This window comes from Carcharodon carcharias, chromosome 1 (assembly GCF_017639515.1).
Source record: "Carcharodon carcharias isolate sCarCar2 chromosome 1, sCarCar2.pri, whole genome shotgun sequence".
NCBI classification, from domain to species: domain Eukaryota; kingdom Metazoa; phylum Chordata; class Chondrichthyes; order Lamniformes; family Lamnidae; genus Carcharodon; species Carcharodon carcharias.
Window position 1 is genome coordinate 252530235 of NC_054467.1, and position 17921 is coordinate 252548155.

Genomic DNA, 17921 nt, shown 5'->3' on the forward strand with positions numbered 1-17921 from the left:
CCGGGAGAGAGACAGGCAGAGTTCCCAGAAGTCAAGAGAAAATAAAGAAGCAGAGCATTAAGCTCTGAGGTAACGAGAGAGCAGCAAGGAACAGACTTGAAGCGAAGCTGACTTGCGAGGAGCTCTGAACATCCAAGGAGGCAGCCGAAGATTGGTGACTCCTTACCTTTTGGAGCCATGGTGTTCTGTTCGGCGCAGCCGAAGATCTGGAAGTGTGCTCGGAAGGTGAAGCTTGGGTGTCCTTAGAGATCCAGGGGAAAGGGATCTCGGAAAGCGAGATTGAGACCCTGCGAGGTAGGCAATTATTGTAGCCGTCCAAATGGGAAGTTCTTCAGATGTGGGGATTGGAAATCCTTGTGAGAAAGGCAACGTTTCCTTAATACTGGTTGGCTCACAATGTGACAACTATCTGGGTGGGCTGTTGAGAAATACATGGAATTTGCTTTGGTCGCAAATGTCATTTATTTTGGAGTGTGGGCATCTGACCACCGTTTGTCTGTTAATTCACATGAACTCAGACTTTTGGGGAGGCAGTGGCATAGTGGTGTTAACACCGGACTTGTATTTCAGGAACCCAGGTTAATTTTCTGAGGACCTGGACTCAAATCCCACAATGGCAGGCTGGTGAAAATATGAATCCGATAAAAATATGGAATTAAAAGTCTGACGATGATCATGTGCCAATTGTTGCAAAAACCCATCTGGCTCACTAATGTCCTTTAGGGAAGAAAATCTACCATCCTTACCTGGTCGTACCTTCATGTGGCTCTAGGCCCACAGTTTGACGCTTTAAAAAAAAATCCCCTCTGAACAATGGCAATTAGGGATGGGAAATAAATGCTGGCCTAGGCAGCAATGCCCACACCCCATGAATGAATTAAAAAAAGATAGTTATCATAAATTGCTGATCTATCTGAATTTATAAGTGCCTTTATATTGCTGGGGTAAAGGAATAGTGGGAATTAGAATCATGTTCTTGTGCTTGTATTGAGATCTTTCCAACCTTTTTGTCTGGTGTAATACAGTTCATTTTCCTTGTTTAATAAATATTTTATTCTTTGTGTTAAAAGCTCATCAGCAGTCTCCTGTGAATTTGTTCAGTAACTTTTCTCCATGCTTTTTTTAAAAAAAAACAAAGTTAGGATCTATCAAGCCAGGTTTCACTCTGGGATCTGACTTGCCCAGTGTTAACATCAGCTGGGATCGTAACACATTCAATTCAATCACGGCTGATCTGTGGCCTCAACTCAGCCAGGCCCATCCCTAGTTCAAAAACAGAATTACCTGGAAAAACTCAGCAGGTCTGGCAGCATCGGCGGAGAAGAAAAGAGTTGACGTTTCGGTCCTCATGACCCTTCCACAGAACTCGAAACGTCAACTCTTTTCTTCTCCGCCGATGCTGCCAGACCTGCTGAATTTTTCCAGGTAATTCTGTTTTTGTTTTGGATTTCCAGCATCCGCAGTTTTTTGTTTTTATCCCATCCCTAGTTGCCTTGAGAGTATTGAAGCCATCATCCTGAATGAGTACTGGAGTCAAGCGTAGGCCAGACTGGTTCAGGACAGTGGGTTTATGTCTCAGAAGGACACAAGAACACTGGGGAACCAGCTGCGTTTTTGCAACAATCTGACAGCTTTCATGGTTGTTTTAGCTCTTTGTTTTGCTTTGTTGCCGCCTCGTAATTTACAAGATTTATTGAATTTGATTTCACAACTGAATAATAAAATGTGATTTGAGAGCTAGGTAATCACGTGAACCAATGGTCTTTTTGAGTCAGCTTAATTTTCGTGGTCTTTGTTGACAAGTGTTCAGGCAGAGATATATTTAATTGCCTCAACTGGAATTTATAAATTGATCGACTTTTCTTGGCTGAGAGTTGAAAGACATGGAGCGAAGGTGGGCAAATGGAGCTGAGGTAAAAATCAGCTGTCATCCAATTGAGTGGTGAAGTAGACTCAAGGGGCTGAACAAGGCTCATCCTTGTTTTTAGCATTTTGATGTTCCTGGACTGATGGGCTGAATAACCTTCTTTTGTGTTGTATCATTCTGTAACTCCAACTTGGGCAACATGGCCCAATGGGAATCCCAATATTTGTGTGTTCTTTAGTGAAAGCTAAAGAGCAGAGTTGCCAGCCAAGTATTATGTCACTTAAAATGGATTGTGAACACCTGCTGCTATCTATGATCTCTACTGTTAGGTGCAGGCACAGCCGCTGCAGTGTTAGGAAGGGGGGGGGTGTGACAGTTCTGTGGCATTTGCTTGAAAGGCGACCTTTAGCCAAATCCACCACCATAGATAAAGCGCACCTCGGCTGTGAAAATCAATCCCTCTGTCTCATTCCAAGCTACCACAGAGAGAACAAAATTCAGCCTATCAGCCTGCGGTTCACAGATGCATCTAGCAGGTGACTGATGGTATTTACCAAAGCAAATCATTTCAATCACGCCTGCATGAGACTTTAATCCTCTTTGGTTCAGCTTCAGGTTGGACCTTGTCTCCAGATTTAGAGAAATTCTCAGCATAGCTGTGGTGTGTGACCATGTTGCAGTAATACTCTAACACGTGACTACCATGTTACTATTGCAGTATCAAGGTTTCATGTGATTTTCACAATAGGAATACTGTGCCATGTGACTTTGCCATGACGCTGTGCCATTTAACTGCGATGACACTGTTAGAATCATATATTTCAAGAGTTAATTTTTCTTTTATAAAATGGAAGGACTTGGCATTAACTATACATCTGGATGCTAGCTTGGGATTTTTTTAAAAAGATCATAAGTTCACCTTGGAACTGTCAACAAGCAGCGCTCTTCCAAGAACTCACCTGAGCTATATGGTACTTGAGAAGGAGTTGTTTCTTTGTTTGTTTTGAACTGTAAAGAACTTTAATTAATGAAAAGCTGGAAGACAAAAAGGCAATCACATGGCAGAGGCAAATATTAAATTTGAACCTGTGGTTTTGCTTTCAGCCTTGTTGGGGAACAAGCTGAGGAAGGAAAGCTACCTTAACCAGCTCCCTCCCTCTACCATGCCTGAAATTGTGTTTGGTTATCAACCTGTAGCCAGAGAACCCTCACTTGAGTGTCATTCGTCTGCATTTGGACCTGCAAGGCCATGACCGGCTGGTGAGAACTTCCAGACATCTACTGGGACCAGCCAAGTGTTATGTCTTCACACGAGAGAACTCCAGGTCGACAGTATCGAGACCCTGCAGACTTTATTCTTTATTTTATAACATTCATCCTCCAAAGCCCATCTCTGCAGCGGGAGACTATCTGTTTGTCCTTTGTTTGTCTGTATGTGTGTGTGCGTACTGGGGGAATTCTTTAGGAAGAGATGGATAGTTATATTTTCCGATTACAATTGTGTGTTAACCAGTGCTTGCAGCTTGTTAAAAGAAGTTTTGTTTTAAAATAAATTAATCATTCTGAGTTTTTGAAACATAAGAACATAAGAAATAGGAACAGGAGTAGGCCATTTGGCCCCTCGAGCCTGCTCTGCCATACAATAAGGGCATGGCCGATTTTCTTGTGTTTCAATTTCCACATTCCCATTTAACCCCGATAACCTTTGATTTCCTGGCCTAACAAGAATCTATCTACCTCTGTCTTAAAACTATTCAATGACCCCGTCTCCACCACCTTCTGAGGCAGAGAGTTCCAAAGTCGCACAACCGTCTGAGAAAAAAATTCTGCTAATCTCTGTCCTAAAAGGGTGACCCCTAATTTTAAAACAGTGCCCCTTAGTTCTGGACTCACCCACAAGAGGAAACATCTTTTCGACATCCACCTTGTCAAGGCCATTCAGGATCTTATATACTTCATTCAAATCACCCCTCACTCTTCTAAACTCCAGTGGGAACAAGCCCAGTCTGTCTAACCCTTCCTCATAAGACAACCCACTCATTCCAGGTATCAATCCAGTAAACATCCTCTGAATCGCCTCCAACGCATTTACATCCTTCCTTAAATAAGGAGACCAAAACTGCACACAATAATTGAGGTGCGGTCTCACCAATGCCCTGTATAACTAGAGCATAACACCTTTACTTTTATGTTCAATCCCCTTCATAATAAAGGATAACGTTCCATTAACCTTCTTAATTACTTGCTATACCTGCATACTAACCTTTTTTGACTCATGAACTAGAACACCCTAGATCCCTCTGTATCTCAGAATTATGCAGCTGTTCCCCATTTAAGTAATACTCTGCTTTTTTGTTTTGAAAGGAGCCTGGTCAGACTTTCCTTTCTTCTGGGTACTCAAAGTATTGGAACACAATGGCCATTTCGGTGAGAAAATTGAACATTTAAATTACTGGTACGGCCTGCAGAGTGGTGGGGCTCGATAATTCACCCACTCCTACCATCCTGGTTGTAACAACTGTGTCATGGGACCCTGCGATGACACTACACCATGTGACCCTGCGATGACACTACACCATGTGACTCTGCAATGACATTACATCACGTGACTCTGCAATGACACATGATGGTATTGAACCAAATGATTTGAGCTGTCTTGATAATGTACTTCACGATACTCATTCTTGTGCCGTGAACTCCGGGTTGCTTTAGTGCTACAATTTATTAATATTATCTCCATATTTTATTTGTGCACCATTGCTGCTGCTATGAATTGCCAGGAATTCCTTTGAATCTTTGCATTCGAGTCCTGCATTTTGTCACTTTGCCAAGTTCTCTCTCCTCTCCTCACCCAGGTGCTCTGCAAGCTGGTTGAAATCAGCCAACAACACATTAAACAGCTCCATGAAGATTTAACGTTCTTTAATTACAATCATTTGGCAGATTAAATCCCTACTGGTGGAGTGGGAGTGCCAGGATTGAGGGTAGGTTAAGGGTTAGGGGTCATCCTATTCCTCATTCCTCTGGGCAATGAGAAACATGTTTTAAATGGTTTCTGTAGTCTGTGTGTGTGAATTATGGGCCTTTTCCATCAAATGCTCATGTACAATGAATTACTGCTTCCAACATTGATATGATGGCGTAGTGGTTATGTTCCTGACCTAGTAAACCAGAGGCCTGGACTAATTGTCCGACAAGAAGGTGAATTCAAATCTCACCATGGTAACTTTAGAATTTAGTTTAAGTAAGTATAAACCATTAGTAAAAAGAACCCCCATGAAGCTGTTGAATTAACAACGCAACTGGTTCGCTAATGTCCTTTAGGGAAGGAAATCTGTTGTCCGACTCCAGTCTCACACCAAAGTAGTTGACTCTTGCACTCGTCAGGAAACTTTGCAAGAATACCAAAATAGGGGGAAGACAGCAATTTATACTGTTTGTGAAGAGTGTGCTGACTGGTTGGAAAGTGAATTCTGATTGGTAGGGGTGTTGCCGTGAAGAATGCACCAGTGATGGTGACTGAAAATTAACTGCCAAGCAATGCTTGGAATGGTTATTCTTTAACTGTTTGTTAAACATTATTTGTATTTGTGTACTTAAGCTAGAAGGTAAACGTACCTAGTACCCAGAGATCAGTAGACAGGATTAAATGCAGTTAGAATTAACAACTAAAGAGGTGGGTGGGAGGTCATAAGAGGTCAATTTAGTGCGAGAATAGGAGCAGCTGATGGATGAATTAGCAGTATAAAAGTTTTGGCATTGGTCATGCAGAGTGAGGGGGTTAACTGCGTGAATAGTCAGAGGGAATGCCATTTCCTTGTTGGTGTGATCCACACCTTTGCACTTTCCTTTGGTCATCACTCTCTTCTTGCTTCCTTTATCCTAGGCAGGGCACTAGCACATCAAAATACCATGGCCACTTACAGAGTTGTACCTAGAGGAGACAGTCAAAAAAGTGCACAAAGTACAGCATTTGCAGCTTTAAAGAAATTTGGGAAGGCAGGACATTGAGGTTTGCTGCTTTGGCTCTGTTATGTGGTTTACAGATTGAACCTTATGAACAGGAGATCTGCAACTTGAAACAACAAGCAGAGGATGTGAATGCCCTGGTGAATTAGGATAAACTGAAACATTGATAGGGTTCAATGACATGAATTACCTGGTGTTTTGGTCATCTGAATTACCTAATGGATTTCGATGATGTGAATTACCTGGTCGGTTCGATGATGTGAATAATGTGGTGGGAGTGATGATATAAATTATCTGGTGGGTGTCAATGATGTGAATTATTTGGTGGGTTTTGATGATGCAAATTATATAGTGGGTTTTGATTAGGTGAATTATTTGGTTGGTTTCGATGATGTGAATTACCTGGGTGGTTTCGATTATAAGAATTATTTGGTGGGTGTCGATGATGTGAATAATGTGGTTGCTTTTGATGATGTGAATTAATTAGTGGGTGTCGATGATGCGAATTATTTGGTGGGTGTCAATGATGGGAAATATTTGGTGAGTTTTGATGATGCAGATTATTTAGTGGGTATTGATTATGGGAAATAATTGGTGGGTTTCGATGATGTGAAATATTTGGTCGGTTTAGATGCTGTGAATTATTTAATGGCTGTCAATGATGAGAATTATTTGGTGGGTTTTGATTATGTGAAATATTTCGTGGGTTTCAATGATGTGAATTACTTGGTGGGTTTCGATGACGTGAAATAATTGGTGGGTTTTGATGATGTGAATTGCCTGCTGGGTTTCGATGATGTGAATTATTTGGTGGGTGTCGATGATGTGAATAATGTGGTGGCTTTCGATGATGTGAATTAATTGGTGGGTGTCAATTATGGGAAATATTCGGTGAGTTTTGATGGTGCAAATTATTTAGTGGGTTTTGATTATGTGAAATAATTGTTGTGTTTCGATGATGTGAAGTATTTGGTGGGTTTCGATGATGTGAAATATTTGGTTGGTTTTGATGCTGTGAATTATTTAATGGCTGTCAATGATGGGAATTATTTGGTCGGTTTTGATTATGTGAAATATTTTGTGGGTTTCAATGATGTGAATTAATTGGTGGGTTTCAATGATGTGAATTATTTGGTGGGTTTCGATGATGTGAATTATTTGGTTGGTTTTGATGATGCAAATTATTTAGTGCGTTTTGATTATGTGAAATAATTGTTGTGTTTCGATGATGTGAAGTATTTGGTGAGTTTTGATGATGCAAATTATTTAGTGGGTTTTGATTATGTGAAATAATTGGTGGGTTTCAATGATGTGAAGTATTTGGTGGGTTTCGATGATGTGAATTGCCTGCTGGGTTTCGATGATGAGAATTATTTGGTGGGTTTCGATGATGTGAATTATTTGGTGGGTGTCGATGATGTAAGTAATGTGGTGGCTTTCGATGATATGAATTAATTGGTGGGCGTCAATGATGTGAATTATTTGGTGGGTATCGATGATGTGAATTATTTGGTTGGCTTTGATGATGTGAATTACCTGGGGGGTTTTGATTATGTGAAATATTTTGTGGGTTTCGATGATGTGAATTGCCTGCTGGGTTTCGATGATGTGATTTATTTGCTGGGTTTCGACGACGTGAACCAATTCTTGGGTTTCGATGATATGAATTTCCGAGTGGGTGTCAATGATGTGAATTATTTGGTGGGTTTTGATGATGCGAATTATCTGATGGGTTTTGATGATGTGAATTATTTGGTACGTTTTGATGATGTGAATTACCTGGAGGGTTTCGATGATGTGAACTATTTTGTGGGTTTCGATGATGTGAATTATTTGGTGGGTGTCGATGATGTGAATTATTTGGTGGGTGTCGATGATGTGAATAATGTGGTGGCTTTCGATGATGTGAATTAATTGGTGGGCGTCAATGATGTGAATTATTTGGTGGGTATCGATGGTGTGAATTATTTGGTTGGTTTTGATGATGCAAATTATTTAGTGCGTTTTGATTATGTGAAATAATTGTTGCGTTTCGATGATGTGAAGTATTTGGTGGGTTTCGATGATGTGAATTGCCTGCTGGGTTTCGATGATGAGAATTATTTGGTGGGTTTCGATGATGTGAATTATTTGGTGGGTGTCGATGATGTAAGTAATGTGGTGGCTTTCGATGATATGAATTAATTGGTGGGCGTCAATGATGTGAATTATTTGGTGGGTATCGATGATGTGAATTATTTGGTTGGCTTTGATGATGTGAATTACCTGGGGGGTTTTGATTATGTGAAATATTTTGTGGGTTTCAATGATGTGAATTACTTGGTGGGTTTCGATGACGTGAAATATTTGGTGGGTTTCGATGATGTGAATTGCCTGCTGGGTTTCGATGATGTGATTTATTTGCTGGGTTTCGATGACGTGAACCAATTCTTGGGTATTGATGATATGAATTTCCGAGTGGGTGTCAATGATGTGAATTATTTGGTGGGTTTTGATGATGCGAATTATTTGGTGGGTTTCGATGATGTGAATTATTTTGTGGGTTTCAATGATGTGAATTACCTGGAGGGTTTCGATAATTTGAACTATTTTGTGGGTTTCGATGATGTGAATTATTTGGTGGGTGTCGATGAGGTGAACTATTTGGTGTCTGTCGATGACATGAATTATTTGTTGCGTTTTGATGATTTGAATTATTTGATGGCTTTTGATGATGTGAATTATTTGATCGGTTTCGATGATGTGAACGATTTGGTGGATTCGATGATGAGAATTACTTGGTGGCTGTCGATGATGTGAAATATTTGGTGGGTGTTGGTGATATAAAATAACTGGTTGGTTTCGATGATGTGAAATATTTGATGGGCATCGATAATGTGAATTATTTGGTTGGCTACAATGATGTGAATTACCTAGGGGGTTTCGATGATGTGAACTATTTCGTGGGTTTCGATGATGTGAGTTATTTGGTGGGTTTTGATGATGCAAATTATTTGGTGGGTGTCAATTATGAGAATTATTTGGTGCGTTTCGTTGATGTGTATTATTTAGTTGGTTGTGATTATATGAACTATTTGGTGGGTTTCGATGACGTGAATTATTTGGGGTGTTTTAATGATAAGAATTATTTGGTGGGTGTCAATGATGGGAATTATTTGGTGGGTTTTGATGATGCGAATTATCTGATGGATTTTGATGATGTGAATTATTTGGTACGTTTTGATGATGTGAATTACCTGGAGGGTTTCGATGATGTGAACTATTTTGTGGGTTTCGATGATGTGAATTATTTGGTGGGTGTCGATGATGTGAATTATTTGGTGGGTGTCGATGATGTGAATAATGTGGTGGCTTTCGATGATGTGAATTAATTGGTGGGCGTCAATGATGTGAATTATTTGGTGGGTATCGATGGTGTGAATTATTTGGTTGGTTTTGATGATGCAAATTATTTAGTGCGTTTTGATTATGTGAAATAATTGTTGTGTTTCGATGATGTGAAGTATTTGGTGGGTTTCGATGATGTGAATTGCCTGCTGGGTTTCGATGATGAAAATTATTTGGTGGGTTTCGATGATGTAAGTAATGTGGTGGCTTTCGATGATATGAATTAATTGGTGGGCGTCAATGATGTGAATTATTTGGTGGGTTTCGATGACGTGAATTATTTGGGGTGTTTTAATGATAAGAATTATTTGGTGGGTGTCAATGATGGGAATTATTTGGTGGGTTTTGATGATGCGAATTACCTGATGGGTTTTGATGACGTGATTTATTTGGTGGGTTTTGATGACGTGAATTATTTGCTGGCTTTTGATGACGTGAATTATTTGATTGCTTTTGATGATGTGAATTACTTGGTGGGTTTTGATGATGTGAGTTATTTGGTGGGTATCGATGATGTGAATTATTTGGTGGGTGTCAATGGTGTGATGTATTTGGTGGGTTTTGATGGTGCGAATTATTTGGTGAGTCTTGATAATATGAATTGCCGGGTGGATGTCAATGATGTGAATTATTTGATGGTTTTGATGATGTGAATTATTTGGTGGGTATCAATGATGTGAATCATTTGGTGGGGCCGATGATGTGAATTATTTGGTAGGTTTTGATGATGTGAATTATTTGGTTGGCTACGATGATGTGAATTACCTAGGGGGTTTCGATGATGTGAACTATCTCGTGGGTTTCGATGATGTGAGTTATTTGGTTGGTTGCGATTATATGAACTATTTGGTGGATTTCGATGATGGGAATTATCTGGTGGTTTTTGATGATGTGAATTACCTGATGGGTTTTGATGATGTGAATTATTTGGTGGGTATTGATGATGTGAATTACCTGGAGGGTTTCGATGATGTGAACTATTTCGTTGGTTTCGATGATGTGAATTATTTGGTGGGTGTTGATGATGTGAACTATTTGGTGTCTGTCGATGACGTGAATTATTTGGTGGGTTTTAATGATAAGAATTATTTGGTGGGTGTCAATGATGGGAATTATCTGGTGGTTTTTGATGATGTGAATTACCTGATGGGTTTTGATGATGTGAATTATTTGGTGGGTATTGATGATGTGAATTACCTGGAGGGTTTCGATGATGTGAACTATTTCGTTGGTTTCGATGATGTGAATTATTTGGTGGGTGTTGATGATGTGAACTATTTGGTGTCTGTCGATGACGTGAATTATTTGGTGGGTTTTGATGATGTGAATTATTTGGTGGCTTTTGATGATGTGCATTATTTGATCGGTTTCGATGATGTGAATGATTTGGTGGGTTTTGATGATGAGAATTACTTGGTGGCTGTCGATGATGTGAAATATTTGGTGGGTGTTGGTGATATGAAATAACTGGTTGGTTTTGATGATGTGAAATATTTGATGGGCATCGATGATGTGAATTATTTGGTTGGATACAATGATGTGAATTACCTAGGGGGTTTCGATGATGTGAACTATCTCGTGGGTTTCGATGATGTGAGTTATTTGGTTGGTTGTGATTATATGAACTATTTGGTGGGTTTCGATGATGTGAATTATTTGGTGAGTGTCGATGGCGTGAATTATTTGGGGCGTTTTAATGATAAGAATTATTTGGTGTGTGTCAATGATGGGAATTATTTGGTGGGTTTCGATGATGTCAATTATTTGGTTGGTTTCGATGAAGTGAATTACCTTGGTGGTTTCGATTATATGAATTATTTGGTGGGTGTCGATGCTGTGAATAATGTGGTTGCTTTTGATGATGCGAATTATTTGGTGGGTGTCAATGATGTGAAATATTTGGTGAGTTTTGATGATGCAAATTATTTAGTGGGTTTTGATTATGTGAAATAATTGGTGTGTTTCGATGATGTGAAGTATTTGGTGGGTTTTGATGATGTGAATTGCCTGCTGGGTTTCGATGATGTGAATTATTTGGTGGATTTCGATGATGTGAATTACCTGGTGGGTTTCGATGATGTGAACTATTTGGTGTCTGTCGATGACGTGAATTATTTGGTGGGTTTTGATGATGTGAATTATTTGGTGGCTTTTGATGATGTGCATTATTTGATCGGTTTCGATGATGTGAACGATTTGGTGGGTTTTGATGATGAGAATTACTTGGTGGCTGTCGATGATGTGAAATATTTGGTGGGTGTTGGTGATATGAAATAACTGGTTGGTTTCGATGATGTGAAATATTTGATGGGCATCGATGATGTGAATTATTTGATGGGTTTTGATTATGTGAAATATGTCGTGGGTTTCAATGATGTGAAATACTTGGTGGGTTTCGATGACGTGAAATATTTGGTGGGTTTCGATGATGTGAATTGCCTGCTGGTTTTCGATGATGTAAATTATTTGGTGGGTTTCGATGATGTGAATTACCTGGGGGGTTTCGATAACGTGAATTATTTGGTTGGTTTTGATGATGCAAATTATTTAGTGCGTTTTGATTAAGTGAAATAATTGTTTTATTTCGATGATGTGAAGTATTTAGTGGGTTTCGATGAAGTGAATTATTTGGTGCGTGTCGATGGCGTGAATTATTTGGGGTGTTTTAATGATAAGAATTATTTGGTGGGTGTCAATGATGGGAATTATTTGGTGGGTTTTGATGATGCGAATTACCTGATGGGTTTTGATGACATGAATTATTTGGTGGGTTTTGATGTTGGGAATTATTTGCTGGCTTTTGATGACGTGAATTATTTGATTGCTTTTGATGATGTGAATTACTTGGTGGGTTTTGATGATGTGAGTTATTTGGTGGGTATCGATGATGTGAATTATTTGGTGGGTGTCAATGGTGTGATGTATTTGGTGGGTTTTGATGATGCAAATTATTTGGTGAGTCTTGATAATATGAATTGCTGGGTGGATGTCAATGATGTGAATTATTTGATGGTTTTGATGATGTGAATTATTTAGTGGGTATCGATGATGTGAATCATTTGGTGGGGGTCGATGATGTCAATTATTTTGTTGGTTTTGATAATGCAGATTATTTAGAGGGTTTTGATTTTGTGAAATCATTGTTGTGTTTCGATGATGTGATGTATTTGGTGGGTTTCGATGATGTGAACTATTTCGTGGGTTTCGATGATGTGAATTTCCGAGTGGGTTTCAATGATGTGAATTATTCGGTGGGTTTTGATGATGCGAATTATTTAGTGGGTTTAAATTATATGAACAAATTGGTGGGTTTCGATGATGTGAATTTTTTGGTGTTTCAATGATGTTAATTATCGGATGGGTTTCGATTATCTGAATTATTTGGTGTGTTTTGTTCTTGTGAACCACCTGATGGATGTCGATGATGTGTCTTATTAGGTGGGTTTCGATGATGTGAAATATTTGGTGGGTTTAAATGACGTGAAATATTTGGTGGGTTTCGATGATGTGAATTGCCTGCTGGGTTTCGATGATGTGAATTATTTGGTGGGTTTCGATGATGTGAATTATTTGGTGGGTGTCGATGATGTGAATAATGTGGTGGCTTTTGATGATGTGAATTAGTTGGTGGGCGTCAATGATGTGAATTATTTGGCGGGTATCGATGATGTGAATTATTTGGTTGGTTTTGATGATGCAAATTATTTAGTGCGTTTTGATTATGTGAAATAATTGTTGTGTTTCGATGATGTGAAGTATTTGGTGGGTTTTGATGATGTGAATTACCTGGGGGGTTTTGATGATGTGAACTATTTCGTGGGTTTCGATGATGTGAATTATTTGTTGGGTGTCGATGATGTGAACTATTTGGTGTTTGTTGATGACGAGTATTATTTGGTGGGTTTTGATGATGTGAATTATTTGGTGGCTTTTGATGATGTGAATTATTTGATCGGTTTCGATGATGAGAATGATTCGGTATGTTTTGATGTTGAGAATTAATTGGTGGCTGTCGATGATGTGAAATATTTGGTGGGTGTTGGTCATATGAAATAACTGGTTGGTTTCGGTGATGTGAAATGTTTGGTGCGTGTCGATGATGTGAATTATTTGGGGTGTTTTAATGATAAGAATTATTTGGTGGGTGTCAATGATGGGAATTATTTGGTGGGTTTTGATGAAGCGAATTACCTGATTGGTTTTGATGACGTGAATTATTTGGTGGGTTTTGATGATGTGAATTATTTGATGACTTTTAATGACGTGAATTATTTGATCGCTTTCGATGATGTGAATTACTTGGTGGGTGTCGATGATGTGAATTACTTGGTGGGTTTTGATGATGTGAATTATTTGGTGGGTTTCGATGATTTGAATTATTTGGTGGGTGTCAATGATGTGAATTATTTGGTGGGTTTTGATGATGCGAATTATTTGGTGGGTCTTGATAATATGAATTGCCGGGTAGATGTCAATGATGTGAATTATTTGATGGTTTTGATGATATGAATTATTTGGTGGGTATCGATGATGTGAATCATTTGGTGGGGGTCGATGATGTCAATTATTTGGTTGGTTTTGATAATGCAGATTATTTAGAGGGTTTCTCTTATTTGAAATCATTGTTGTGATGATGCAAATTACCTGGTGGGTTTTGATGACGTGAAATATTTTGTGGGTTTGAATGATGTGAATTAATTGGTGGGTTTCGATGACGTGAAACATTTGGTGGGTTTCGATGATGTGAATTGCCTGCCGGGTTTTGATGATGTGAATTATTTGCTGGGTTTCGATGATGTGAACTATTTCGTGGGTTTCGTTGATGTGAATTTCCGAGTCGGTGTCAATTATGTGAATTATTTGGTGGGTTTTGATGATGCGAGTTATTTAGTGGGTTTAGATTATACGAACTATTTGGTGGGTTTCGATGATGTGAATTATTTGGTGGGTTTCAGTGATGCGAATTACTGGATGGGTTTCGATTATCTGAATTATTTGGTGTGTTTTGTTTTTGTGAACCATCTGATGGATGTCGATGATTTGTCTTATTATGTGGGTTTTGATGATGTGAAATATTTGGTCGGTTTTGATGCTGTGAATTATTTAATGGCTGTCAATGATAGGAATTATTTGGTGGGTTTTGATTATGTGAAATATTTTGTGGCTTTCAATGATGTGAATTGCCTGCTGGGTTTCGATGATGCGAATTATTTGGTGGGTTTCGATGATGTGAATAACCTGGGGAGTTTCGATAATGTGAATTATTTGGTGGGTTTTGATGATGCGAATTATTTAGTGGGTTTAGATTATATGAACAAATTGGTGGGTTTCGATGATGTGAATTATTTGGTGTTTCAATGATGTTAATTATCGGATGGGTTTCGATTATCTGAGTTATTTGGTGTGTTTTGTTGTTGTGAACCACTTGATGGATGTCGATGATGTGTCTTATTAGGTGGGTTTCGATGATGTGAAATATTTGGTCGGTTTTGATGCTGTGAATTATTTAATGGCTGTCAATGTTGGGAATTATTTGGTTGGTTTTGATTATGTGAAGTATTTTGTGGGTTTCAGTGATGTGAATTACTTGGTGGGTTTCGATGACGTGAAATATTTGGTGGGTTTCGATGATGTGAATTGCCTGCTGGGTTTCGATGATGTGAATTATTTGGCGGGTTTCGATGATGTGAATTTTTTGGTGAGTGTCGATGGCGTGAATTATTTGGGGGGTTTTAATGATAAGAATTATTTGGTGGGTGTCAATGATGGGAATTATTTGATGGGTTTCGATGATGTCAATTATTTGGTTGGTTTCGATGAAGTGAATTACCTTGGTGGTTTCGATTATATGAATTATTTAGTGGGTGTCGATGATGTGAATAATGTGGTTGCTTTTGATGATGTGAATTAATTAGTGGGTGTCGATGATGTGAATTATTTGGTGGGTTTTGATGATGCGAATTATTTGGTGGGTGTCAATGATGTGAAATATTTGGTGAGTTTTGATGATGCAAATTATTTAGTGGGTTTTGATAATGTGAAATAATTGGTGTGTTTCGATGATGTGAAGTATTTGATGGGTTTTGATGATGTGAATTGCCTGCTGGGTTTCGATGATGTGAATTATTTGGTGGGTTTCGATGATGTGAATTACCTGGTGGGTTTCGATGATGTGAACTATTTCGTGGGTTTCAATGATGTGAATTATTTGGTGAGTGTCGATGATGTGAACTATTTGGTGTCTGTCGATGACGTGAATTATTTGGTGGGTTTTGATGATGTGAATTATTTGGTGGCTTTTGATGATGTGCATTATTTAATCGGTTTCGATGATGTGAACGATATGGTGGGTTTTGATGATGAGAATTACTTGGTGGCTGTCGATGATGTGAAATATTTGGTGGGTGTTGGTGATATGAAATAACTGGTTGGTTTCGATGATGTGAAATATTTGATGGGCATCGATGATGTGAATTATTTGATGGGTTTTGATTATGTGAAATATGTCGTGGGTTTCAATGATGTGAAGTACTTGGTGGGTTTCGATGACGTGAAATATTTGGTGGGTTTCGATGATGAGAATTGCCTGCTGGTTTTCGATGATGTAAATTATTTGGTGGGTTTCGATGATGTGAATTACCTGGGGGGTTTCGATAATGTGAATTATTTGGTTGGTTTTGATGATGCAAATTATTTAGTGCGTTTTGATTAAGTGAAATAATTGTTTTATTTTGATGATGTGAAGTATTTAGTGGGTTTCGATGAAGTGAATTATTTGGCGGGCATCGATGATGTGAATTATTTGGTTGGTTTTGATGATGCAAATTATTTAGTGCGTTTTGATTATGTGAAATAATTGTTGTGTTTCGATGATGTGAAGTATTTGGTGGGTTTTGATGATGTGAATTACCTGGAGGGTTTTGATGATGTGAACTATTTTGTGGGTTTCGATGATGCGAATTATTTGGTGGGTGTCGATGATGTGAACTATTTGGTGTCTGTCGATGACGAGAATTATTTGTTGCGTTTTGATGATGTGAATTATTTGGTGGCTTTTGATGATGTGAATTATTTGATCGGTTTCGATGATGTGAAAGATTTGGTGGATTCGATGATGAGAATTACTTGGTGGCTGTCGATGATGTGAAATATTTGGTGGCTGTTGGTGATATAAAATAACTGGTTGGTTTCGATGATGTGAAATATTTGATGGGCATCGATAATGTGAATTATTTGGTTGGCTACAATGATGTGAATTACCTAGGGAGTTTCGATGATGTGAACTATTTCGTGGGTTTCGATGATGTGAGTTATTTGGTGGGTTTTGATGATGCAAATTATTTGGTGGGTGTCAATTATGAGAATTATTTGGTGGGTTTCGTTGATGTGTATTATTTAGTTGGTTGTGATTATATGAACTATTTGGTGGGTTTCGATGATGTGAATTATTTGGTGCGTGTCGATGACGTGAATTATTTGGGGTGTTTTAATGATAAGAATTATTTGGTGGGTGTCAATGATGGGAATTGTTTGGTGGGTTTTGATGATGCGAATTAGCTGGTGGGTTTTGATGACATGAATTATTTGGTGGGTTTTGATGATATGAATTATTTGGTGCGTTTTGATGTTGTGAGCTGTCGGTTGGATGTCAATAAAGTGAATTATTTAGTTGGTTTTGATGATGTGAATTATTTTGTGGGTTTTGACATTGTGAAATATTTGGTGGGTTACGATGATGTGAATTATTTGGTGGGTTTTGATTACATGAAATATTTGGTGGGTTTCGATGATGTGAATTACATGGAGGGTTTCGATGATGTGAATTGTATGGTAGTTTTCGATGATGTGAATTATTTCGTTGGTTTCGATGATGTGAATTACCTGGTGGGTTTCGATGATATGACTTATTTGGTGGGTTTTGATGATCTGAATTATATGGTCGATGTTGATGTGAATTATTTGGTGGGATTTGATGATGCCATTTATTTAGTGGGTTTTGATTATGTGAAATATTTGGTGGGTTTCGAAGATGTGAATTCCCTGGTGGGTTTCGATTACGTGCACTAATTGGAGGGATTCGATGATGTGAATTATTTGGTGGGTTTTGATGATGTGAATTATTTAGTGGGTGTCGATGATGTGAATTATTAGGAGGGTTTCGACATTGTGAAATATTTGGTGGGATACGACAATGTGAATTATTTGGTGGGTATTGATTATGTGAAACATTTGGTGGGTTTCGATGATGTGAATTACATGGTGGATTTCGATAATGTGAATTATATGGAAGGTTTCAATGATGTGAGTTATTTCGTTGGTTTCGATGATGTGAAATTCCTGGGGGGGTTTCGATGATGTGAATTATTTTGTGGGTGTCAACGTGAATAAAGTGGTGGCTTTCGATGATGTGAATTATTTGGTGGGTGTCGATGATGTGACTTATTTGGTGGGTTTTGATGGTGTGAATTATTTGTTGGGAGTCAATTATGTGAATTATTTGGTGGGTTTTGATGATGCAGTTTTGTAGTGGGTTTTGATTATGTGTAATAATTGTTGGGTTTCGATGAATTGAAGTATTTGGTGGGTTTCGAAGATGTGAATTATTTAGTGGGTTTTGATGATGTGAATTATTTGGTGTGTGTCGATGACGTGAATTATTTGGGGGGTTTTAATGATGAGAATTATTTGGTGGGTGTCA